Genomic DNA, 22,534 nt, shown 5'->3' with positions numbered 1-22,534 from the left:
CACCGCTGCCACCTTTTGTCTTATAAAAGAAAAATAGGAAAAGTAGAGAAGAAGGACCCTCATTTCCACCAGGAGAGGAGAGCTGTGACCTCAGTTACAGCACTTCCTACATGTGGTCCCCAAGAAAGTGTCCCCAGTGCACGCCTTAAACCGGAGTTCTTCCCCCTGTTTAGTAAGAGTAACAAAGCAGAAGTCCAGGCTTTTCTCTGCAAACAAATTAGGAAAAATCCTTTACAAATGAGATTTGGAGGGATAACCTTTAGCCTGTGACACACAGAACATAAGAAGTGATCCTTTTAAAGGAGATGGAGAAAGGATGTCGCGTTTATTTATTAAGGGAGTGAAGTTTTGGGAGAAAAATGCAACAATGAATGAATGGAAACCCAAAGTCTCTGTAAACGTTCATTAAAATTAAAAAAATAATAAAAAAAGCATAAAAAAGAATCATCAAGAAAAAAAAGAGACATTTTTAAGAGTTCATAAAAAGGAAAGGACCAGCCAGCTATTTACTCTGCTGACCTCTCTATGTTTTTGCAGAAATACGTTTAGAGCTGGTAATATTAAAGCCATGGTACGAGCCTAAAGGATAGTTGAGATCATCATGGCTACATCTGAAAAAAAAAAAAAAGGAAAAGACCATGTTTATTCATGAAGGAGGGGATCACCTGGGATTAGCCTATCTGGGAGGGATTAGATAATTAAGCCCATGGTGGTACTTGCAGGGTCTTTTTATTTTTAACTTGCTGGGTCTTGTGGGGAGCATGTGCAGATGACTGAGACGGTCCTGAGTGTTCAGAGTTCAGAAAATTTCAGGAAGCTGTGAGAGTGGCTTTAAAAACGGTCATCTCCAGGTAAGGCACTTGATCATCACGAAATACCCCTTTTCAAGATGACTGTTCCCTAAGAAAAGTCACTGTCATAAAGGAGTCGCTCCAATGCCACCTGAAAGCTCTTAGCAGAGTTAATGGTTGAGAGGGAACGTTGCTGGGTCTTGTGATGCCTGCATTAGCTCAAACTTAGCTTTCCTGAGTTGAACCTTCTTAGGGGAAAATACTTTGACTCAGTACATCATACAAAGAAGGAAGGAAATGCAAGTCAAAACCACAACATGATCCTACCCTAGCAACAACAGCAAAGTTAAATAAAAAACAACAGATGTTGGTGAGGCTGTGGAGAGACGGGACCTCGCTCATACTGCTGGCGAAACTGTGACATACATGGTACAACCCCTGTGGAGTCAGTGTGGCACAGCCTTAAAAAGAGAGGGATAGCACAACATTAGATCCAGCAATCCCACTGCTAGGTATATATTCAAAGAAATAAGAGCTGGACCACAAGTAGGTAGATGAACATCCATGTTCACTGCACAATTCTTTACAACACCAAAGAAATGGCAATAACCTAAATGCCCATCAACAGATGAATAGATAAACAAGTTACGCTACATATGTACAATGGAAAACTAGCAAGATTAAAAAGTAACATGGATTGTACAAAACACCACATAACATGGGTAGTTAATATCCTAGAGGACATTGTGTTGAGTGAAACAAGACAGACACAAAAGGACATATATTGTATGAATCTCCTATTGTAAGAAAGTTAGAAAAAGAACATAAACGGATGAACTATTCTTTGACAATTACCAGGGATGGAAGAGGAGGGATAAGGAAAGGAAAATTGGTAATTAGATAACAGATACGTGGAAGGTTGGGTAAAGGGAAAGACTATGAATAATAAAGTGATTAACATAATATCACTTAAGAAAAAGGTAGGTGTGGAGAACTGCACAAGAGTTCCACAAAAGATGGTCATGTACACAAACCTACCAATTACATAAAATCACCAATAACCACCAACACCAATCTACAAGTGATATATGGGTAGACAGACAATCCAGACATATACTGAAACATTCCCATGATCATACACAGACTTGGCAGGTGGTAGAGAGTTCAACATGAGTGTTTGTACGTGCTGAAAATACAGCCCTGTGTCTACTGTCAGTAGAGCCAAGGGGGTGCAATATTATATAAATCTCCTCACAACAGCTAAACATCCAGAAGAAATGGGTTGCTGGTCTTGGGATCTCAAGGTCTTAGAGGACACCAAAGTCAATTAGTCTAAAACAAGCCACAAGGACAATGCTTTACACTCTGCACTGGTGAGTAGGGATTGGAAACTTAGAGGCTTATGAGCAGCCACTGAGGTGCAACCACTGGTCCCTTCCTGTCTGAAGGTGAGTGAAGAAAATCAAAGGCAAATGCAAACAATTAGTCCAGAGCACCATTGAACTGAAGGATGGCCAACTTCCATGACCTGGGAGCAGAGTGAGACGACACTCCATCACTGTTGCTAACGGGTGGATGAGGGACCACAACAGAAAGTCCTGGGTAGAGTGGGAGAGAGACCTAGAACAAAACTGATATCCACAAGTTGACCAGGTTTGTTGGTCTGATGGAGACTGGTGGAACACGAAGATAAAAAGCCTTTTGCTTTCCTTTGAGCCTGGAGCTGAAGTTACCCTGTGGCATAACTTTCACTGAAACAATAAATTTGCAGTGTGAACAATAACACCAGTGAGAAAAAAACCCCAACACACCAGCAAGATACTTTGCTGAGGTTTGCTTTATGATTTATTTCATAATCTATCATGACAGATGTTTTGGGCACTTTAAAAGAATATATCTTTTTTTTGGTATTTTCAATAAATATCAAATAGATCAAATTGTTGGTGGTATTTTCAGATCTTCAATGTCTTGACTAATTTCTCCTATTTGTTCTGCCAAATATTTCATTAAACAGAGTTGAATTCTCCTGCCAAGGTTGGAAATGTATCTTATTTTCTCTAAAATTTTACTTGTTTTTGCTTTATGTATTTTGAGGCTCTGATATTAAACACGTAAGTGTTGAGGGTTGTCAAGTCCTTTTAATTTACCCTTTTATCATTATGAAACAATCCTCTTTGAAACTTGCCCTTAAACAAGGGCAGCAGATAAAGCAGATGGAAAAAATAATGAAGTAAAAGAGCTGAGCAGAAGATGGCTTGAGAACACAAAGTATTATCGTGAAGTATGCAAAAGACTGACAGGAAGAATATACCTGGCATTTCTCAAACTGAAAAAACTAAAGAAAAAATTCAAGCCTCAAGTTACAATATTGAATTATGTGGGGGAAAATACGTGACAATCCAGGAAGCATCAAAAGAAGACAGAAGGAATGAACAGAATTACTGTACTAAAGGTACTTTGCTGATGTTCAACCACTTTAGGAATTATTACATGACCAAGAAATGATGACACTGAGAAAGAGGTCCAAGCTGCCCTGGTCAAAGGCAGAGTTCCAGGAATTCAATAACATGGACTGCCAGAGAAGAGATCTTTCCAGGAAGAGGTGCAGCACTCCTTAGAACCAAGGATAATGAGGCTACCACTCACATACTCCGGGCATGTTACCAGGAGAGGCCAGTGCTTCACGCGTCTACCAAAGTAGAAGATTGGTGGAAAAGAGGAAGATCTGCACCAAGATGGATCAGCACAGAGACTGCACCAGGGGACGGATGCCCAGCACAGGTTGTGAGAAGGGCACAGGATCAGACAGGGGCTTGTTCTGTTGCACAAGGGGTCACTATGAGTCAGAGCTGACCCAACTCCTCCTAGCAAAAGAATTGATGAAATATTGATTACGGTGTCTCAGCAAGTACTGGCAGTGCTCACTCATATACACCAAGAAATTTGAGAGACAGGTTTGGTAAACCAACTGGAAGACATCCTTACCTGTACCCACTTAAAACAAAGATGATCTAACAAAAGGCAGAAATTGTCAAGTAATATCTACAAGTAAAATTTTGCTGAAAATAATGCAACACTTTTTGAAGCAGTACATGAATAGGGAACTACCTCAAATCCAAGTCAAATTCAGAGCAGAAGAGGACATGAACAAGAGATATCGTTGTTGATGTCAGATGGGCTATGCCTTAATGCAACAACAACAAAAAACAAATGCAAAAAATAGCATGTTTACTTACATGTTATTGGCCATGCAATGACATCCAAGTCTGGCTCATGAGAAGTCATGGATAACATTGCAACGAATGGGAATTCCAGAATGCGTAATTGTGGGAATCCAGAAATCTGTACATAAACCAAGTGATAGTTATTTGAACAGAACAGGAAGGTACTGCGTGGTTTAAAATCAGGAAATATGTACATTTGGAGTCCATTGCCTCTTAATTGGGGCATTTAGATCATTTACATTTAGTTGGATGGTTGATGTGTTCGGTTGTATTCTTTCATCTCACTTTAGTCCATCATTCTCCTTTGCAAATAATTCTAAATGCTTGATCATATGAGCACCAAAGAAGGATTGAAGCTTTTGAGCTATGGTGTTTGTGAAGAATATTGAATATTCTGGACTACTGAAGGACAAACAAGAGGTAGAGCAATCCTTGGGAGCAAAGATGATAAGATTTTTTTCTCTCATGTACTTTGGGCACAGTACCAGGGTGGACCAGACCCTGAAGAGGGACAGCATAGTTGGTAAAGGGTCAGAGAAGACTGTCAGCAAGATCAATTGACACAGAAGGTGCAACCGAGACTGAAAATAGCACAGCAGTCACCATGTGGATGGAAGAGGCCAGGCAGTGCTTCATCCTATTAAACACAGAGTTGTTAAGACAGGAACTGGCTCAATGGCACCTAAAACCAGCAACATTCTTTTCTCTGAAATACACATTTGCTGATTGTAAATTAGCCATCCTAGTTTTCGTTTGCTTTTTGTTAGTTTGGTGTATCTCTTTTATTACTTTACCATTTATTTGTGTATATATTAAGTCCATTGCCTCTTAATTGGGGCATTTAGATAATTTACATTTAGTTTGATGTTTGATGTGTTTGGGTTTAGATCATCTTTTTAGAGTTTTTTTAAAATTTTTTTCAAATTCGTTCTTTTTAGTCCATTTCTTTTGGAATAAATGAGTTCTTTCTACACGATCACGGTATTTTGTTTTAACTTGCTTGTAATCTTATTAGCCACACCTAATTTTTATGTCTTTTGCTGCTTATTTTAGGGTTTATAATTATCACAATCTTCCTCCATGCGACATCTTACTTGTTCACATGTAGTGAACATTGAACATTGAAGCATACATTTCCCTTTTTCTCCTTGAGGTAAGTTGCTTTAGTGGTGATCATATTATGTACACGAAAGTTTTCCTGTGAAGATACAGCCAGCTGTTAGTTCTCTATCACCTACTCTCTTGTAGATAACAGACATCATGTTAGTGTTTATTACATAAACTTTAAACATTCTGATAAGAAATTCTTTCCAAGATTTGTTTCTAATGAAAGAAGAAATACACATCGTGATTTGGAGGCAATAAAAACATTTGGTCATTTGAAGATAATAGTCTTATATATATGCAAAACATCTACTATATATTCATAGCATCCAGGTTAGGGAAAGCAAGGATCTAATAAAAGTTATTGGCTCTCACTAAATTTGGAGTAGGGTTAAAAGAGAAAACCTTGTTTAACTTTTGAATTTTTAATTATGTACGTCATGTTTTTAAAAATAAATTGACAATGAAAATAGATAATATGATGACATGAAAATGTTCGTAAGTCAATATTAAATGAGACTTTGTTGGTGGTGGTGTGTGTCGTGGAGTTGGGAAGAACTCATAGCACACCCTCCAGTGGGTTTTCAGAGTAAATCACAGGGGAGGAGATTGCCCATCCTTCTTCCATCGAGCAACTGATGGATTTGAACCATATTTCTTCGGGATTGTAGCACAGCTTCTTACATCAGAGCTCCCTTAAATGAGACTACAAGAATACTAAATCTTATGTTTTAAAAAAATGGTGTAACTTCCCTGAAAATTGGCAATAGGAACAGGAAAAGTCTGTGTTGGTGGGTTTTGTGGGGTACTCTTGAGTACCCAGTGATGATAGAGATTGTTGATAATTATTGAAGAAGCAGAGAGGGAGGAGGAAGAGGGGAATAAAAGAAGAGGAGGAGAAAGAGGATGAAGGAGCCGGAGCAGGAGATGGAGGAGCAGAGGGGAGGGAGAGAAAGGAGAAGAGGAGAAGGGAAGGAGACAGGTGGGAAAAGAGGAAGAAGGGAAATAGCAAGAGGAGGGAATGAGAAGAAGGAAGAAGAGGTGGGGGAGGGAGAAAGAGGAGGAAGAAAAGAGAAAGGAAGAGGATGGAGGAAAAGCAAGGAAGGAGAGAAGATGAGGAAGGAAGGACACGGAGCTGGGCGGAGGGAGAGGAGGAAGAAGACATAAAGAAGAGGATGAAGAGAGGGGAGGGAGATGGAGAAGGAGGAGGAAGAAGGAGAGGAGATGGGGAGGGAGATGGAGGAAGAGGAAGAAGAGGAGAGGGGGAGGGAGATGGAGGAGGAAGAAGGAGAGGGGGGAGATGGAGAAGGAGGAGGAAGAAGAGGAGACACAGAGGAGCAGAAAGAGAAGTTTTGCTCCCCTCAGGAAATGAAGTCTGCTCCCTAAATTGACTACACTTGGCAGCCAATCTGAAGCCATCAGTCTCCAGTCAACTTTTGATTCAAACTTAGACAACTAACTGAGGGCCCCAGTAACTTTCCTTGGCTCTCTCTTGGGAGCATCTACTCACAAGCTTTGGTGCCACTCACTCCCCCTGGATCCAGGTTCCCCCCAGCACCTGCTGAGGGTGATTTCTTCATCACCCCAGGGAGATGGGTTCCTGGCCCCTTGAGCAGAAGTTTCGGACTCTCTCAGGACACCCAAATTCAGATTTCCCAAGCCATCCTGGCTGCGCTCTTCAGAGACCACCGTGTTCCTGCGGCACCATGGTGGGGAGGGAAGATCGCTAACGAGGCTCAGGGGCTTTGGATCAACCCACGTCTTCTAAGTGGGTCCTAGGAAGCCTATTAAGTCACTTTTTTTGCTGAGAGGCCCTGGGAATCGAAGCTGAGCCATCACAGGAGGAGAGGAAGGAAGACGTGGTCGAGTCCTGTGCTCCTCATCTCCGACAAAGCCCTCGGCACTCCGTCCTCTACTTCATTATTTTTCTTTACAGAGAAGTTAGTTTGCTCTGGGCCTTGAAGGATGTGTGTTTTTCCAGGTGGGGAAAATAAGACATCTTAATATTGGAGAGGTGTGTGTAAATCAGGGAGAAATGAGCGGTCATGGCTGATTTAGACTGTGTGACTTGTGAGTGAGGAGAATGGTGGACAGGAGACCAGAAGACCGTCCGTGGGTAGGTCCATGGGTGAAACCAAGTCAGTCTCCCCTCAACCTGGACTTGATCTCTCTCAGAAATCACTGCTAGGACTTCCCTTCCCTTCATGATAGAAATGTGGGCAGTGGGCTTTGCCAACCAAGAAGCTGAAAGTTAAAGAGGATTAAGGTGCAGAATCAAGTAGCCCTTGTACCTGACTATTGTCATTAAATGAGTCTATTAAATGTGAGTCATTAAATGTGTTCTGATGTATCTCCTTCGGCAAGGTCATGGAAAAGACACTGAAGAGAGCTGAAGATGAAAGATGGCTCTTTGTGGATGTCAAGTGCTGATGTCAAAGTCTCTGCCAGAGTCTATCAGCTTGAACTTATGTTGTAAGTGGGGAAGCAGCGTGTGAGGAGGGAGTCCTAGGACTGGAAGGCTGGTGAGATGTTCGATTTGCTGGTAAAACAGGCTCTCCTTGGTCACGTGTATGGGAGAGGATTCATCTCTGTCCCCTTTCTGCTTCTGGGGCTGCCAGTCTCCTAATCCTCTTTATTCTTATTTCTCTCTCTCTCTCCCTCTCCCTCTTTCTCTCTCTCCCTGACTCTCTCCACCTCTCTGTAGGGAAGCCCAAATCTGGTCAGTCATTTGAGCTGGACAGAGCTCTCCCCAGAGGTACCCATCACTTGCCTGCCATGCTTTCCACCCCTCAAGCAGGCACACCTCCCCTTGTTGCCTGTTTCATGCCTCACCCTGGTTCTGCATCTCCTCACAAATGTGCCTTTATGTTTTATGTTAGCTTCTTTTTCTTCACTCCAGTTCTTTACTTCCCACCCCTGCCCCCCCTCAATGGGGTGAGGAAAGAGAAACAGATAAGAGGTACAGAGAAGAGAAAATTCTCCTTGCATAAGAGCCTAGACTTTGAAAGCAATCACCTGGGGACGTATCTCAGCTGAGGGAGAAGCTCCTTGGCCTTTAACAAATCATTCTCCTTAAGCCTCAACCTCTGCTCTGTAAATGAACGATAAGATAAGAATGCCTGCCTGTTAGTAGGCTTGCAAAAAGTAAGTGACACTGTTCATTCTTCCACTAAATCCAAGCATTTACCTGCCTTCTGGACCTAGGACCTTCTCCTCATGGGGTTTCCTCTCTCCTTCCAACCTGAGTTTTGTTTGGTGGATTCTAGCAGGGGCTTTGAAATCAGTCCCTGACTTTCTGGCTCACAAAGAGCCCTCTCCCATGCTCTAATGGCCTCACTGGAAGAGAATGACAACAAAACTTAATCTATTTAGGGACAGCACCCAAGTTCAGAGGCTCCAGACTCTGAATTCTAGCCTCTGGACAGAAGCACTTGCATGGTGCAAGAGCTTGACTGATGAAACCATCAGTGATACCAGCAGCAGTAGTGGTTTCATACTATTACTACCCTCTCAGTGTTTAGACTGGAGAGAGGATGAGAGACACCCAAGCGTTGAGGACTCTGCTTCATAGGGTCGCTGTGAGTCGCCTGCGACTCGATGGAACTTAACAACAACAGTATTTAGAAGACCACGGGGATAATCGTAACAATAGTAGAATGAATTATGTTCCTCCAAAATTGTGTGATAAATCCTAGCCTCTCTGCCTATGGTCTGAACCCCATGTGGGAACAGTTTGTTATGTTAATGTGATTGTAGTTCTGCAGGATCTGTCTTGAGTCATCTCTTATGTAACAGAAAAAGAAGAGATGAAGGAAGCAGAGACAGACAACAGAGATGCACTGTCGAGCGAAGACAGCTCAGAGGCAGAAGTGCCAAGAGGCAAGAACCTCTCTCTTGAGCCAGTAGAGAGAGAGAAAGCCTTTGTCCCCAGAGCTAGATTTCTAGCATTTAAACGAGAAAATAGGGGATAATGGAGCAAACAAAGGCTTGGGAGTCATACACTCCCAGAATTTACATTGCTTAGTGGTGGCTTAGTGGTAAGAAATTGTGGTACTACCAACACAAAGGTACGTGGTTCGAGTCCACCAGCTGCTCAGTGGGGCAATCTCCCATGTAATTTACTGCCTCTGAAAACCTGCTTGAGGGTCAGCAATGGGTTGGTTTCAACTCAAAGGTAAACAACGACAAAGAAGAAACGATCTTCTGTTGCTTAAAATCACTTTTTTTTTAAAAAAAAAATAGTATTTCTGTTTGGGCAGAACTAGACAACTTGGAGAGTAAGTTAACAGTAAATGTCAGTCTCTCTGGGCAGGAGCAAAATGAATAGGGATAGATGGGACTGGAAGCGTGAAGGGGTTGGGAGTCAGTAAAGGAAATACTGGTCTCCAGTGCCTCTGCTGTGCACATTAACGCATTCATTCCCTACTCTTAAATTCTTCTAACCTGTCAAGAGAACACTACTGGCTGAGGGGGAATGTAACAAGTGCAAGAGCAGCAGGAAGCAAAGGGGAAGACTCAACTCAACTCATCTAGAAAGCTTTACCATGGTCACTCAATCGTCTTTCTTATTCATGTGCTTAGGAGAAGCGATGCCTCAGAAAGGGACAGCATTCAGGAAAGATGGAGGTTCAGCGAAACAGAGGAAGACCTTCAACGAGATGGATTGTTACAGTGCCTGTGGCAAAGGGCTCAAGTGCGTTGGGCATGATGAGGACGACTCAGGACAGGACAGGGTTCAGGTCTATTGTTTGTAGGGTCACTGTGAGTCTTACTTGACTTGACAGCACTCAGCAATTCACAGGGCCACCCTGCCAGTTGCTTCCCAGAGACCATTTCTATTCGTTAAAATAATCCTATGGGACTGAGTATGTAACTGACACTGGAGAAAGGTTTCCAGTTCCTCAAAGTTCTCACAGGTGGAAACTGAGAAGCTGCGATGTAAACTTTGGGACTGTATGAGCCCCAAGCCCTTGTTTGTTCCATTATACCCTCTGGGCTCCAAAAGTAGAAAAACATCGTCTCCTGCCCTTGGAGAGCTGGACAATTATATCCTGGTGGTCCTCAGGGGCCATAGAATCTGAGTCCCTCATCAAGGAGGCGGGATGGGGAATCGGAGACCCCGGGAGAAAAGGTGACAGAGCGAGACACAGAGAGTGGAGGAACCACCCTGATGCCAGCCCCGACCGTTACTGTATCTGAGGTGACTCCCGACCACAGTAAGGTGGCAGAAAGCATCGTACACTGGCACCTGCTGCCCTCAAGTTGATTCTGACTCCCAACAACCGTGCAGGACTCCCCGTGTGTCCTGCCCCATCGGACTCTGGCCCTGTCAGTCTTTGTGATAGTCCTCATGTCTCCACAGTAGCTGGTGGGTTTGGACTCAGTGAGCTGCCCCGGGTTTAACTGACTGTATCCAGATGATTGGTGTTGCTAGAAAGCTGTTTTGTACCTTAGCCTTCTAAGATCTGTAAACTGACATTAACTATGTAATGTCTAGTTGGGGTGTCAGAGGTTCAGTAAGAGAAGGCTTGCCTTCCATGGAAAAACCCAGCATCTGTTCTCAGCTAGTGTACCCCAGGGGAAGTCCCCACCTGTCAGCAGAAGCTTGAGTGCTACTGTAACTCTGAAAAAATTTTAGTGATTTTTAGACCAATATGGACTAGAAAGAAAGGCCTGGCAATCTGTTTCTTAAAATCAGCTGTGTAAAGCCGAGAACCTCCGGCTCAGGCAGCGTTTTGTTCAGTTGGGCACGGAGTCGCTGTAAGTAGAAGAAACAAAGGAAGCTACTAACAGGGTCATGCCTGATCTGAGCTCTCCCTGCTGACGCTGTATTCTGACGTAAACTAGTGACTTCAGACTTCTCTATGGGGTTTTGAAACACTAAGAGATCTTCACAAGCAAAACCTTACCTGGGAACAAAAACATGAAAGCAAGCACAATTTTGGATAGAACTCTAAGATTCCGGAACAAGAAGACATCTTAAAGATCATCTGACCCATTGTGCTTCTTTTCAGGTGAAGAAATGTAGACTCTGGTGTGTTGTGACCAACTCACCACCACACAGCATGTGCAAGAAGACCGGTCTCCTGGAGCACAAAGTAGTGGTTGTTGATCTATGCTCTACTGAATGACCTCGACACATCTGCAGCCTTCAGAGAGGAGAGGAGCCGCTGAGGTCATGAATATCATGTATCATGAGGTCTTGGACGTTAGGATGCAAAGTCAACTGTCAGCCTGATCAGATAGTTGATGCGTATCCATGAACATGAAACATGGCAGGTATGTAAGCTCCTCGAGCAGTGATTCCATCCAGGCAAGAAAGGCTTCCTAGGGAAGGTGAGCTGTAGCTGGGTTTCAAAGGAGTAAAGTCTTAAGGATTACATAAATGAAGAAGAGAAGGGAAAAACGTGCCCGTTGGGTGACAGAGATAAAAAGAAGGTGGGGCAGTTGACCTTTGATGGCTGGGAGGTGAGAATAGTCTCATTCTGGTAGTTTGAGGAAGACCATTTCCCCCTAAGATGATTGTGAGGCATCTGAGAAGATCGATGGTAAATGGCATGAGGCATTTTGTGGGAGCAGCCAACAGAAGGTGTGGGGATCCCAGAGGTGCAGGGTTCTAATCCACCAGATGCTCTACTGGAGAAAGAGGGACAATCTCCTTCTGTACCAATCAGATTCTGATTTGATGGTACACACACAAAAAATAATATAATAAATTTTTTTTTAAATTTAAAAAAAAAACAAGTTGGGGGTAATTGATTGTGGTTCGTAAGAAAAAGGAATGAGGTCCCTGGCTGTCATATTTTCAGACCAGGAGCTCAGGTGAGGGCAGTGATTCTGACAGTCAGTGACACTGAGCCTCCTGGGAGAGGCACATGCTTAGAAATGGAGGTAATGAACCCATTCCTCCACGGTCAGTTGTTCCACAGACAACAGACATACATATGATTCCAATATTTGATTCTCTGAGACTGAGTTTTTAGTGGAGTTGCCATAACACTACGTGTGGAGACTGGCGGTAAACATACGTGGAGGCGCAGGTCTTCACCCAGAATGAGGCATGATGAGCTCAGCCTTGGAGGAATAGGACTTTCTCATGTAGATAATGTGGGCATTCCTGGAAATATGGACAGCTGTGCAAAGACACCATGTCTTCACTCCTCATGGAAAGCAGTACAAGGTGGATCTGGAAAAGTGCAAGGAGGAACCTTGAATTCCGTGCGAAAGAGTTTGGACTCAATGCTAAAGACAAAAAAGGAATAGTTAGCTCCCCAAAAGGTGAGATGGGATTACCACATGACCAAGCTCTCCTGGTACATATATTGTTGTTCTGTGCTGTCGAGTCGCCTATGACTCATAGCTACCCTATGTACAACAGCCCTAAACCCTGCCCTACCCTGTGCCAATCTCACTGTCTCTGACACACCTACCCTCATTACCCCAGTCACTGAGTCAGTCCATCTCACCGAGGGTCTTCCTCTCCTGCACTGTCCCTCTACCCTTCCAAGCATGACAACTGTCTTGAAGGACTGGTCCCTCCTTGCAACATGTCCAGAGTATGTCAGATGGAGTCTCAGAATCCTTGCCTCCAAGGAGCAAGTACATATATGAGAGAACTGGAAGTAGAGTCTCAAACACGAGTGTTCGTTGCAGCACTGTTAAAAAGAGCCACAAAACGGAGTGCGTGCCATCATCCCTCACAGAAGGTTGTTCACCACGGACGGGCAAGACTGTCTCCTTGTTTGACTATTGTTGGTTTTCCTAGTTATTACGTAAGTGGATCAGAGACAGCAGGACCAGGATTACCAAGGGGTGGGTCTGGAACAATTGAGGGGACGTGAGGAGAAGTAATAAAACGCAAAGCAAAGGGCAGAGGTGATGGTTTGTCAGCACAGAGCCCACTCAGTGCAGGTTTGTGAGAACACAGTTCTAATATGACCAAACCCCCTAACCCCCAAAGTTGTGTCTCCAGGACCCACCATCTCTATTCCTCAGGACTTCTGAATAAAGAGGGGGTCCCACAGAGGCCAGAACACTTTCCTTCCCTACGTGTCCAGCTCCTTATCCTCTTCGCAGTCGGCTCAGAAACGCGATGCCTGGGCCCTTAGGTACGGATGATGTGGGACTTAGAATGTCAGAGAGATGTGGCATGGGGGTGGACAGGACTGGGAAGACGCCTGGGTGCTTGGGAGGAGAGAAGAGTGAACAGGCAGTCAGGACACCTGGATTCCCGGAGGACACTGGACTGTGAAGTGAAGGGTGCAAAGTTCCAGATAGGAGACAGTGGTAGAATGGGGCATAGGAGGTGAGAAGGTTGGGTTTAGGGTTCTGGTGTCCCAAGAGGTCAGACATATATGGCGAAACCTGTGAGAGTTGGAACTCAAAAGGGCCGCGTTGTTCTTCCAGATCTTGTAAATTCTCTCTCTTCAATAGAGTCCTGGTGGCCTAGTGGTAATGAGGTGCACTACCAACCCAAAGACACATGGTTCAAATCCACCAACTGCTCCTCTGAGAAAGATGGGCAGTCTCCTTCCAAGTGATTTACAGCCTCTGGAAATCATTGGAGGGTCAACTATGAGTTCGTTCCATCTCAGCATCACAGAATAATATACAACTTTTCTAGCACTCATTTTATTCTCTTTTGTTCTGGACATAGGAGTGAAAGTGGTCAAAGGAAATTGGTTTCCTATGAACCGTGTATACTCTTTTTGTTTCATGGCATTAATTACGGTTCCCACAGTGTAATCCCACTCTTCCCATTTCTTCCCTGTGGTGTTAGTTTCTATTCATGTTTCTAGCCCAGCCCTTCCTGCCTCCTAGGTTTTTCTTCCCAGGTAAATGCTGCCCTTTTGACTGCACGTGGTTGATTATTCTAAGGAGGGCCTCTCTGGTGTTACGGGGCCACCTTATAGACCTCTCTGGTGTCTGAAAGATGAACCAGGGGAGGGAGCTAGTTCCAGCTCGAGGGGTCCACCAGTCTCTGTCAGTAAGCCTGGCCCTTTTTCTGTTTTTTAGTTTTGTCCCACATCCCCCCTCCTCTATCCAGGACTTGCTGCTGGTGGTGCCTTTTAGAGTATTCCGTGGTGGGAGCCGCACACCACCCGGCCTCAGGCTGTGGAAGGCGAGATTCCAGCCATGTAAGGGACGCACTGTCTTTGTCCTGGGCGGGCAGAGCCCTGCAGTTGCATGTCAGGTGGCTGCTCACACGCGTTGAAGACCCCAGTCCTTGACCTTGTTTCAGCAGGCAGTACCTGGGCTTTCATTCCCTGGGGGTTTCCGCCTCACCTGGGCTCTGGCTTGCCCAGCTCTCCCTGCGTTTTTTGGGGAGGAGGGCTGTGTCACCAAGAAGCAGCTCCCACGGCATGTTGTGTTACATGTTGCACTGACAACCAGCAGATCAGTGGTTTGAATTCACCCGCTTCTCTTTGGGGGAAAGACGGGAAGTCTCTCCCTACAAAGGTTTACGGTTCAGACCCAATGGAAGTCGCTGTAAATTGGAATCAACTCGAAAACAATACATTTGATTTTGGTTTTATATCTAACAATAAGATACTCTGGTGGTGTAATGCTTAGACGCTTGGCTGCTCACGGAAAGGTCAGCCGTTTCAGCCCACCCTCTACTCCAAAGGAGAGAAGCAGGCTGTTTCCATAGAGATTGATAACCTCAGAAACTGGAAGGAGGGTCGCGCTGGGTTAGAACTGGCTGGCCTACGAGGGTTTGGCTTTGGGGTTTTGTGTTATGATTTTCCTCTCCCCTCATGGCCACCCTAGGTGCCAACCTGAGTCAGTGGCCGCAGTGGAACTGGACAAGCCCGCAGGAGTTTGTCATCCTGGGCTTCTCAGGGTGGCCCCAGGGGCTCCGGGCGCTCCTGTTTGCTCTCCTGCTGCCTCTCTACCTGGCCACACTGGCCGGAAACCTGCTCATCCTGGGCCTGGCTGTGGCTGACCCAGCCCTGCACACCCCCATGTACTTCTTCCTGGGCTCCTTGTCAGCGGTGGAGGTGGCCTACACGTTGGTACTGACCCCACGCATGCTGGCCGGCTTCCTTCTGCCTCCAGGGGGCCAGGCTGTGGCTGCCTCCACTTGCGCTGCTCAGATGGGCCTCTTTGTGGCTCTGGGGGGCTCCGAGTGCCTACTGCTGGCCGCCATGGCCCTGGACCGCTACCTGGCCATCTGCCGGCCACTCTACTACCCGCAGCTCATGACCTCAGAGGCCTGCTGGTGCCTGCTGGCCTCCTGCTGCCTGGGGGGCTCTCTCCTGGCCTTAGGCCTCACCACAGCCATCTTCCAGCTGCCCTTCTGCCGCGGTGGCCTGGTCAACCACGTCTTCTGTGACCTCCCAGCGGTGCTGGTGCTGGCCTGCGGGAACCGCGAGCTGCAGGAGCACGTACTCCTGGCCGCGTGCATGCTGCTGCTGGTGCTGCCACTGGCCCTGATCCTGCTGTCCTACACCAGGGTGCTGGTGGTCATCCTGGGCGTGGGCGGCGCAGCGGGCCGCAGGAAGGCCTTCAACACCGTGGCGTCCCATCTCACCGTGGCCGTGCTCCACTACGGCTGCGCCACGGCCATGTACGCCAGGCCTCTCCGCAGCCGTTCCCTGGAGGAGGACAAGCTGGTCTCGCTCATCTACATCAACCTCACGCCCCTGCTATACCCGGCCATCTACACTCTGCGCAACCGGGACATGCAGGGCGCCCTGCAGCGTGTGGCTGGCCAGAGGGCCGCGGGCACCGTTCACCAGGCAGAGCCCACCTGACGCCGCCCGCTGGATGATGCCCTCTGCGTCTGTGTCCACTGAGGAGCTCTTAGCTTTGCCGTGCGAACTTACTCCCTGCCCTCGAGTCCAGTGACCCCGACTCAGGGCAGCCCTGCAGGGTGGAGTGAACTGTGCACGGGGTTCCCAGCGAGTGGCTGATCCTGGCTGGGTTTGAACCTCCAACCAGTGGCATAGCTTCTAGTATCACAGGAGCGCACAAGCCTTCTCAGCACAACAGACTAACAGATGGGTAGACAGTGGTACACAAAGTGGAAAAAACAGTCCCACAGCCACACAGTCTGTTCCGACTCACGGAGACCCTGCAGGACAGAGCAGAACTGGGCCATGAATCTTGACTGGAACAGACTGTTCCATCAATCCCCCACAGAGGGCTTGAACTGCTGACCTTTCAGATAGCTGCCCAACACTCGGCCTACTGCACCCAGAGCTCCCTCTCCAAGGTCAACTGTGCATACATCTCAGGATGACCTTCCTGTCACCATGTCAACTCCAATGCATGATGACCTTTTGCTCAACACAATAAAACATCTGGTCCTGTGTCATACTCACCATCACTAGTCCATTCCATCAGAATCCTTTCTTGTGACCACTGCCTCAACCATCTGTCAGAGGGGATCCCACACCTTCCTGGGGTCTCTACAGTGTCCACTTGTGCTGAGCGCCCCCTGCTGTGGCTGTGTCTAAAGCAAGGCCGTGGTCTGTTGGGATCCAGCAGGATTCTGTTGGCTACTATTGGGACGGGGACCACCTGACTTTTCTTCTTAGTCTGTCTTAACCTAGAAGCTCCATGGACACCTGTCCGCCGTGAGTGCCCCTGGTGGTGTTGGAAATAATGGCAGCATAGCTTCCAGCACCACAGCACCACGCAGCCACCGCAGTACAGCGCCCTGACAGATGTGTGCTGGCTGGCATTCAAACTCCAAAAACAAGCCTTCTGCTGTTGATTCCAGCACACAGTAACCTTATGAGAGTGGAAGAGCCCTGCTGCGTATTCAAGACGAGTCTTAATGTGGGCTGACTGACTCATCCTTCCCCCCCAGAGCAGCTTGAAGCACTGGCTTTCAGTTACTAAGTCAAGACTTAACTCTGTGCACTGCCAGGCATCCTTAGAGGGCACGCAGAGACCCCCAGGAGCTGGCTCTGACCCAGCTCTTTTTGTTTCTGTCGCTATCTTAGACTGGACAGTGCTGTGTGGCTAGGGGCTGACCCTAGGTGTTTGCTCACTAAAGGCCGCCGATATACCTTCCCAGTGTGACAGTAAAACATGTCATCAGACACTGCCAAATGTCCTCCAAGGAAACAAGTACTCTGGCTGAACACCACTGCTCTAAACAACAACAACTCATGGTGTTCAAGGTGGAGCTGACACACAGCTGACCATCCAGCGGGTTTTCAGAGGCTGCAACTCACGTGGTAGGAGATGGCCTATGTTTTTTGTCGGATTCAAACTCTCTACCTTTGGGTAGTTCAAATCCTTACTCATTAGCCACAGTCTTTAAAGGAGAGAGCAAGAAACCTAAACAAACCACAGCAGTATATCAAGGGTTGGGTGGCTATATGAAAGGACGGCAGTTCAAACCCACCAGAGGAAAAACAAAAAAACCCCAGCACCCCAAACCACTACCAGTCAGTTGATTCTGACTCACAGCACCTGTGAAAGGAGCGAGAGCCACATGGGGCTGGCCAGACCTGGCCTCTTTTAACGCCACCAGGAGGAACTGCCCAGCATCATCCATGAAGTCACATGTTCCCAGTGCTCCACACCTCTTTCCACTAATTCCAACACCAATCTCACTGCTCTACTGGGCCTGAAATCCAGTGCAATGGCTCAGAGGACACACAGAACCATACTCATGATTATGAGGTTTATTAGGAAAGTTCATTTCAGTTGGCAACAGAAGGCAAATTTCTCAGACAAGACAGCTTCCGAAGCCTACTCTGATGCCTTCCATCCCTAAGCCTCATGGATGTAGGCCAAGGTTACAAAGCTCTTGTTGTTGTGTACCATCGAGATGGATCTGACCCCTAGTTGACCCTCAAGCTGGTTTTCAGAGGCAGTTAGTTGGAGGAGACTTCCCACCCTTCTCCTGCAGAGCAGCTTGTGGATTTGAACCTTGTGTCTTTGGGATTGCAGTGCAGCTTCTTGCCACCAGGCCACTAGACTGTCAATCATGGTTTCTCCCCACAGGTCTCCAATAAACTTGGGTGAAGACTCCTAGCTCTGGTTTCATGGAGTAGCGATCCCAAGGTCAGCCCTGTCTCATGTCAGGCCTCTGCTTCTTGGTGATGGTGGTGGCTCTCCTGCAGGCCTGGCTGACACAAGAATCTCTGCAAAGGGCACACTGCATTCTCTGCTTCTTCTTTGCTAGAAGAAAGATTTTCAATTTCTGCTGCTGAATTTGTTCAATTTAATGGCAAGTCTAGTCAATTCCCTTGAATAGACTAACACACTTCATTTACATATCCATGTCCATCCACATGGCAAAGTCGAAGTCAACGGCTAGGAAAGTCATTTTGAACAATCAACCCTTGACATCCCACAAGCATAAGTAGAACTTGCCTGTAGGATTTTTCAAGGCTTTAAAGTCTTTACAGAAACAAACTGACCCATCTTTCTTCTTTGTATCAGCTGGTGGATTAAACTTTTTCATTAATAGACGTATGATCTTTTTTTTAAAATTTATTTTATTTCATTATTTTTTGTGTGTACCGTCAAATCAGATCTGACTGGTACAGGAGGAGATTGTTCCTCCTTCTCCAGCAGAGCATTTGGTGGATTCGAACCGTGGATCTCTGAGATTGCAGTTGTAGCTTCTTGCCATTAGGCCACCAGAGCTCGCCACATATGATCTTTATAAAGAGAAATGTGTTCAAAATATTTCTAGCAGCATCTGTTGTAATAGACAAAGGGGGGGGAACCTCAACAAACTCACCAAAACCCCCAGCCTTCCAGTGGTTTTCAAAGGCTATATATAGATCACATGAGAGGGGAGTGTCCATCTTTCTCTGTCAAGTCAGCTGGTGGATTAGAACAGTACACCTTTGGGTTGACAGTGCAAATCTATACCACTAAGCCACTAGAGGGGGGCCGATCCTTGGCAAAAGACATCTTGGTGGGAAAGGTGTATAGCAGAGAGGGTGGGGATGGTGGAAGGCGGGACAAGGTTCAGATCTGTTGTTCCCGGGGCTGCCATGAGTTATGGTTGACTCGATGGTGTTAGGGTAAGAGAGAACAAAGGAAATACGATAACGAAGGTCCAGGGGAGATATAGGGGACAGAACCCAGGCAGCAGATAAATCAGCAGATGCCATTCATCGACCCTTCTGGCAGTGATAAATGAAGGTCTACCAGAGGCCTCTTTCTGCAAAGAGCGCCAGTTACTCATAAGCCTGAGAGTGTCAGGGTTACATAAACAGGAGACAAAGGTTATACAGAACAAAGAAGGTGTCCTTTTTCTTCTCAAGGACAAACCCACTCTGCTCTTTCAAATGCTTTCTTCCTTAATAAAATTCACTCTGTATTTTTCTTTTTTAAAAAAAAAATTTTTTTTTAATATAACTTTTATTTATTTATTTTTTGGGGTGTGTGTGTGTGGGGTGTGTGTGTGTATGTACCGTCAAATTAGATCAGACTGGTACAGGAGGCGATTGTTCCTCCCTCAGCAGAGCATCTGGTGGATTTGAACCGCACACCTCTGGGATTGTAGTGCAGTTTCCTGCCACTACGCCACCAGAGCTCGCCTCTGTATTTTTCTTAATAAATTTTACTGTCCTTATCCATTCTTCTGCCTGTGTAATGTGTTCTTTCTTCACTCTCTTTCACAGTCAGGAAACACTCTACCTAGATCATCCGGCGAATGAGCCAGGCCCAGAGACACTCAGGTGTTCTAATATTGTTGTTGGGTGCCTCATGGGCTGGTTCATAAACTCCTGATACCCTAGATCCAGGAAGTCCCCCCCCCACTGCACAGATGTCACCCAGCAACAAACACACCAAGATATATACAGGATACACTGCAATCTCTCAGGCACTGAGTTCAAATCCAACAGCTGCTCCGAGGGAGAAGGGTGGGCAATCTCCTTGCATGTGACTGTCTCTGAAAACTCACAGGAGAGTCAGCTGTGGGTCGGTTCTGACTTGAGAGCACACAACTTCATTCAAATGGAAAGGTCCAAAATGCTGTATAAGACCATTATTGTAGAACATGTATGAGGATCCAAGGGGGAGGAGGGAGCAGAGAGGTGAGGATGGGCGGGGGTGGGGTGGGGTGGTGCACAATTTGATGGGTACAGGTGATAGGGTGGTATTAGTAAGTTCAGAATTCTCTATATAGGTATCAATTATAAAACTATCCTTTTCTCCAGCCTGCAGGACTGGTTGCTTGACCTTGGAGTTCTCAGTGTCCTTTCTGTGATCATCTGTCTGTTAATCAAAAGAGGAGATGCATCTCCTAGATTAACTGTTACCTCTTTGAAGCCGGTTTCCCCAATTATATGTAAATTGTAACTTAATCTGCCTGTTTACCTGGAAAGGGAGTATCCGGGTGTGAATTATTTTCTTTCGGATATAGAAATTCTTTGATTTTATTTTTTTTTATTTTATTAACAAAAGTTTATTGTTAAGTAAGTTGGTGTCTCACCCTTCTATAAAAGCCCATGACCACTCCCAGACGGGGAGGCAGTCTTGGAGGTGACTCGCTGTCTCCCAGATCTGTGTAATAAAGTGCATTTATGATATTACAATTCATTTGTCTTATTGGCAATTGACTACGGAAAGAATCCCTTGTGTTCTATAACAGAGGGAGGCATGAGTAAGGGAAATGGGAAAGATCTGATGCGAAAAACACCATATAAAGAACTTCATAAGTAAAACAGGATACAATAAAAATTGTATTAAAAAAACCCAAAACTGACAAAACGGAAAGGCTCAGAAACCACACTAGCCGAGTGCATACAAAATATGTTTTGTTTAAAATGTGCACTTCCATTGAAAGCAGGCTGAGGCTTAAGGCAGCATCAGCCTCAAACAAACGGAAGAATAGGGTATTTCTCTATTCCTTGGCCGGCCAACTGGGGGTACCCACAGCAGTTTCAAGGGAGCTCCGGTGGTCTAGTGGTAAGAAACTGTACTAGAATCCCAAAGGCAAGTGCTTCAAATCTACCAGCTGCTCTGCAGGAGAAAGATGGGCAGTCTCCTCCCGTGCGATTAACTGCCTCTGAAAGCCTGCTGGAGGCTCAGCTCTGGCGTGGTTCTGACTGGAAGGTACACAACAACAACAACAATGGCAGTTTCAAGGGCCTGGGGCCATTTCCATTTTTCTCCCACACCTTGTTGTAGCTATGGACTCCCTCCTGGGGGAGGGTCATAGTACCATGACTGGGGGTAAATGTTAATCAAGTTCTTTACTATTCCTTGAAAGTATCTGGATACAGTCAGGAGGTTAGCAAAATGGAATCAATCTGGTTTCAACCAACTGTGTACAAACCCACGTGGCTGCTGTTAGGTTCCACAGACTTCTACATTTATTCTATAAACTAAATGTCTATTACATCTGAACCCCACTCCATCTGTGCCATCTTCAGTCTCTCTAAAATGCTCCAGTCCATAGTGACAGCCACTGCGTCACATGCCTTGTTGGAGGTCTTCCTCTCTCTGACCTTTGCCAGCGTGATATCTTTTTCTAAGAGCTGGTCTTTCCTGACAACATGCACAAAGTATGTGACATGAAGTTTCACCCGCCTTGCTTCTAAGGAGCACCTAGGCCGTCCTTCCTCCAAGACACACCTGTTTAATCTTTTGGCAATCCCTGGGATCTATTCAATGTGCTCTGCCGACATCAAATTCAAAGGCATTGATTTTTCTTTGATCTTCCTCATTCATCAAACTTTCAGATGCATGGGAAGCATGTAAAAAACCCCATGACTTGGATCAAGTGAACTTTAGTCTTAGAACTGTCCTACATTGTTGCTACGTGCCATCAAGTCAGAACCGGCTCATAGCTGATCCTCCAGCAGGTTTTCAGAGGCAGTGAATCGCATGGGAAGAGATTGCAGGTCTTTTTCCAACAGAGCAGCTGGTAGATTTGAACCATGTACCAAAGGGTTGACAGTGCAATTTCTCACCACTAACCCATCAGTGGTTCTGGGCCATCGAGGCCTCGTTCCCCTTCTAACACAGTCAATCCAGCATTGACTGAAGTTGGGTTTTGCATGCCCTTTACAATCTATAATCCCCAATACTCATGTCCAGCATGTGAGTAGGTCTGTTTTAGAAAACATTGCTTCCTTTTGCTTTTATTTATCCATGCCAGTTTCAGAGTCTCTTTGCACATCCGTCTGAGTCTTTTTCCCCCCCTTTCTCTCCTGTCTTTTTAACAACCTTTTGCTTTTTTCATATTTAATGTCATCTCACAACTCCTCTGGTTTTCAGTTATTAGTGTTCAATGCATCACATCTACTGAGATTGATTTGAAATTCAGATAGGATAAACTCAAGGTAGAATTGCAGCAGGCAGGAAGGCAATAGAAAAACTAACACAATAATATTTTAAGAGGGAGAAGTGTCCTTCTAGTACAGAAGGACCAAGGAGGGAAGACTCTTTACCAGACTATAGCTCTTCTCTCACATAGAAAGACAG

The 22,534-nt window shown here is 45.8% G+C and overlaps 1 pseudogene; it reads left to right on the top strand.

Annotated features, from left to right (window-relative positions):
* Window positions 1-15,876, top strand: part of LOC102861204 — a 20,114-nt pseudogene extending 4,238 nt beyond the window's left edge.
* Window positions 15,877-22,534: the final 6,658 nt, after the last annotated feature.

This window comes from Elephantulus edwardii, unplaced genomic scaffold (genome assembly GCF_000299155.1).
Source record: "Elephantulus edwardii isolate Elephantulus edwardi_28Jun2011 unplaced genomic scaffold, EleEdw1.0 scaffold00080, whole genome shotgun sequence".
Taxonomy (NCBI): Eukaryota; Metazoa; Chordata; class Mammalia; order Macroscelidea; family Macroscelididae; genus Elephantulus; species Elephantulus edwardii.
This window is presented reverse-complemented; position numbering and strand designations above follow the sequence as displayed.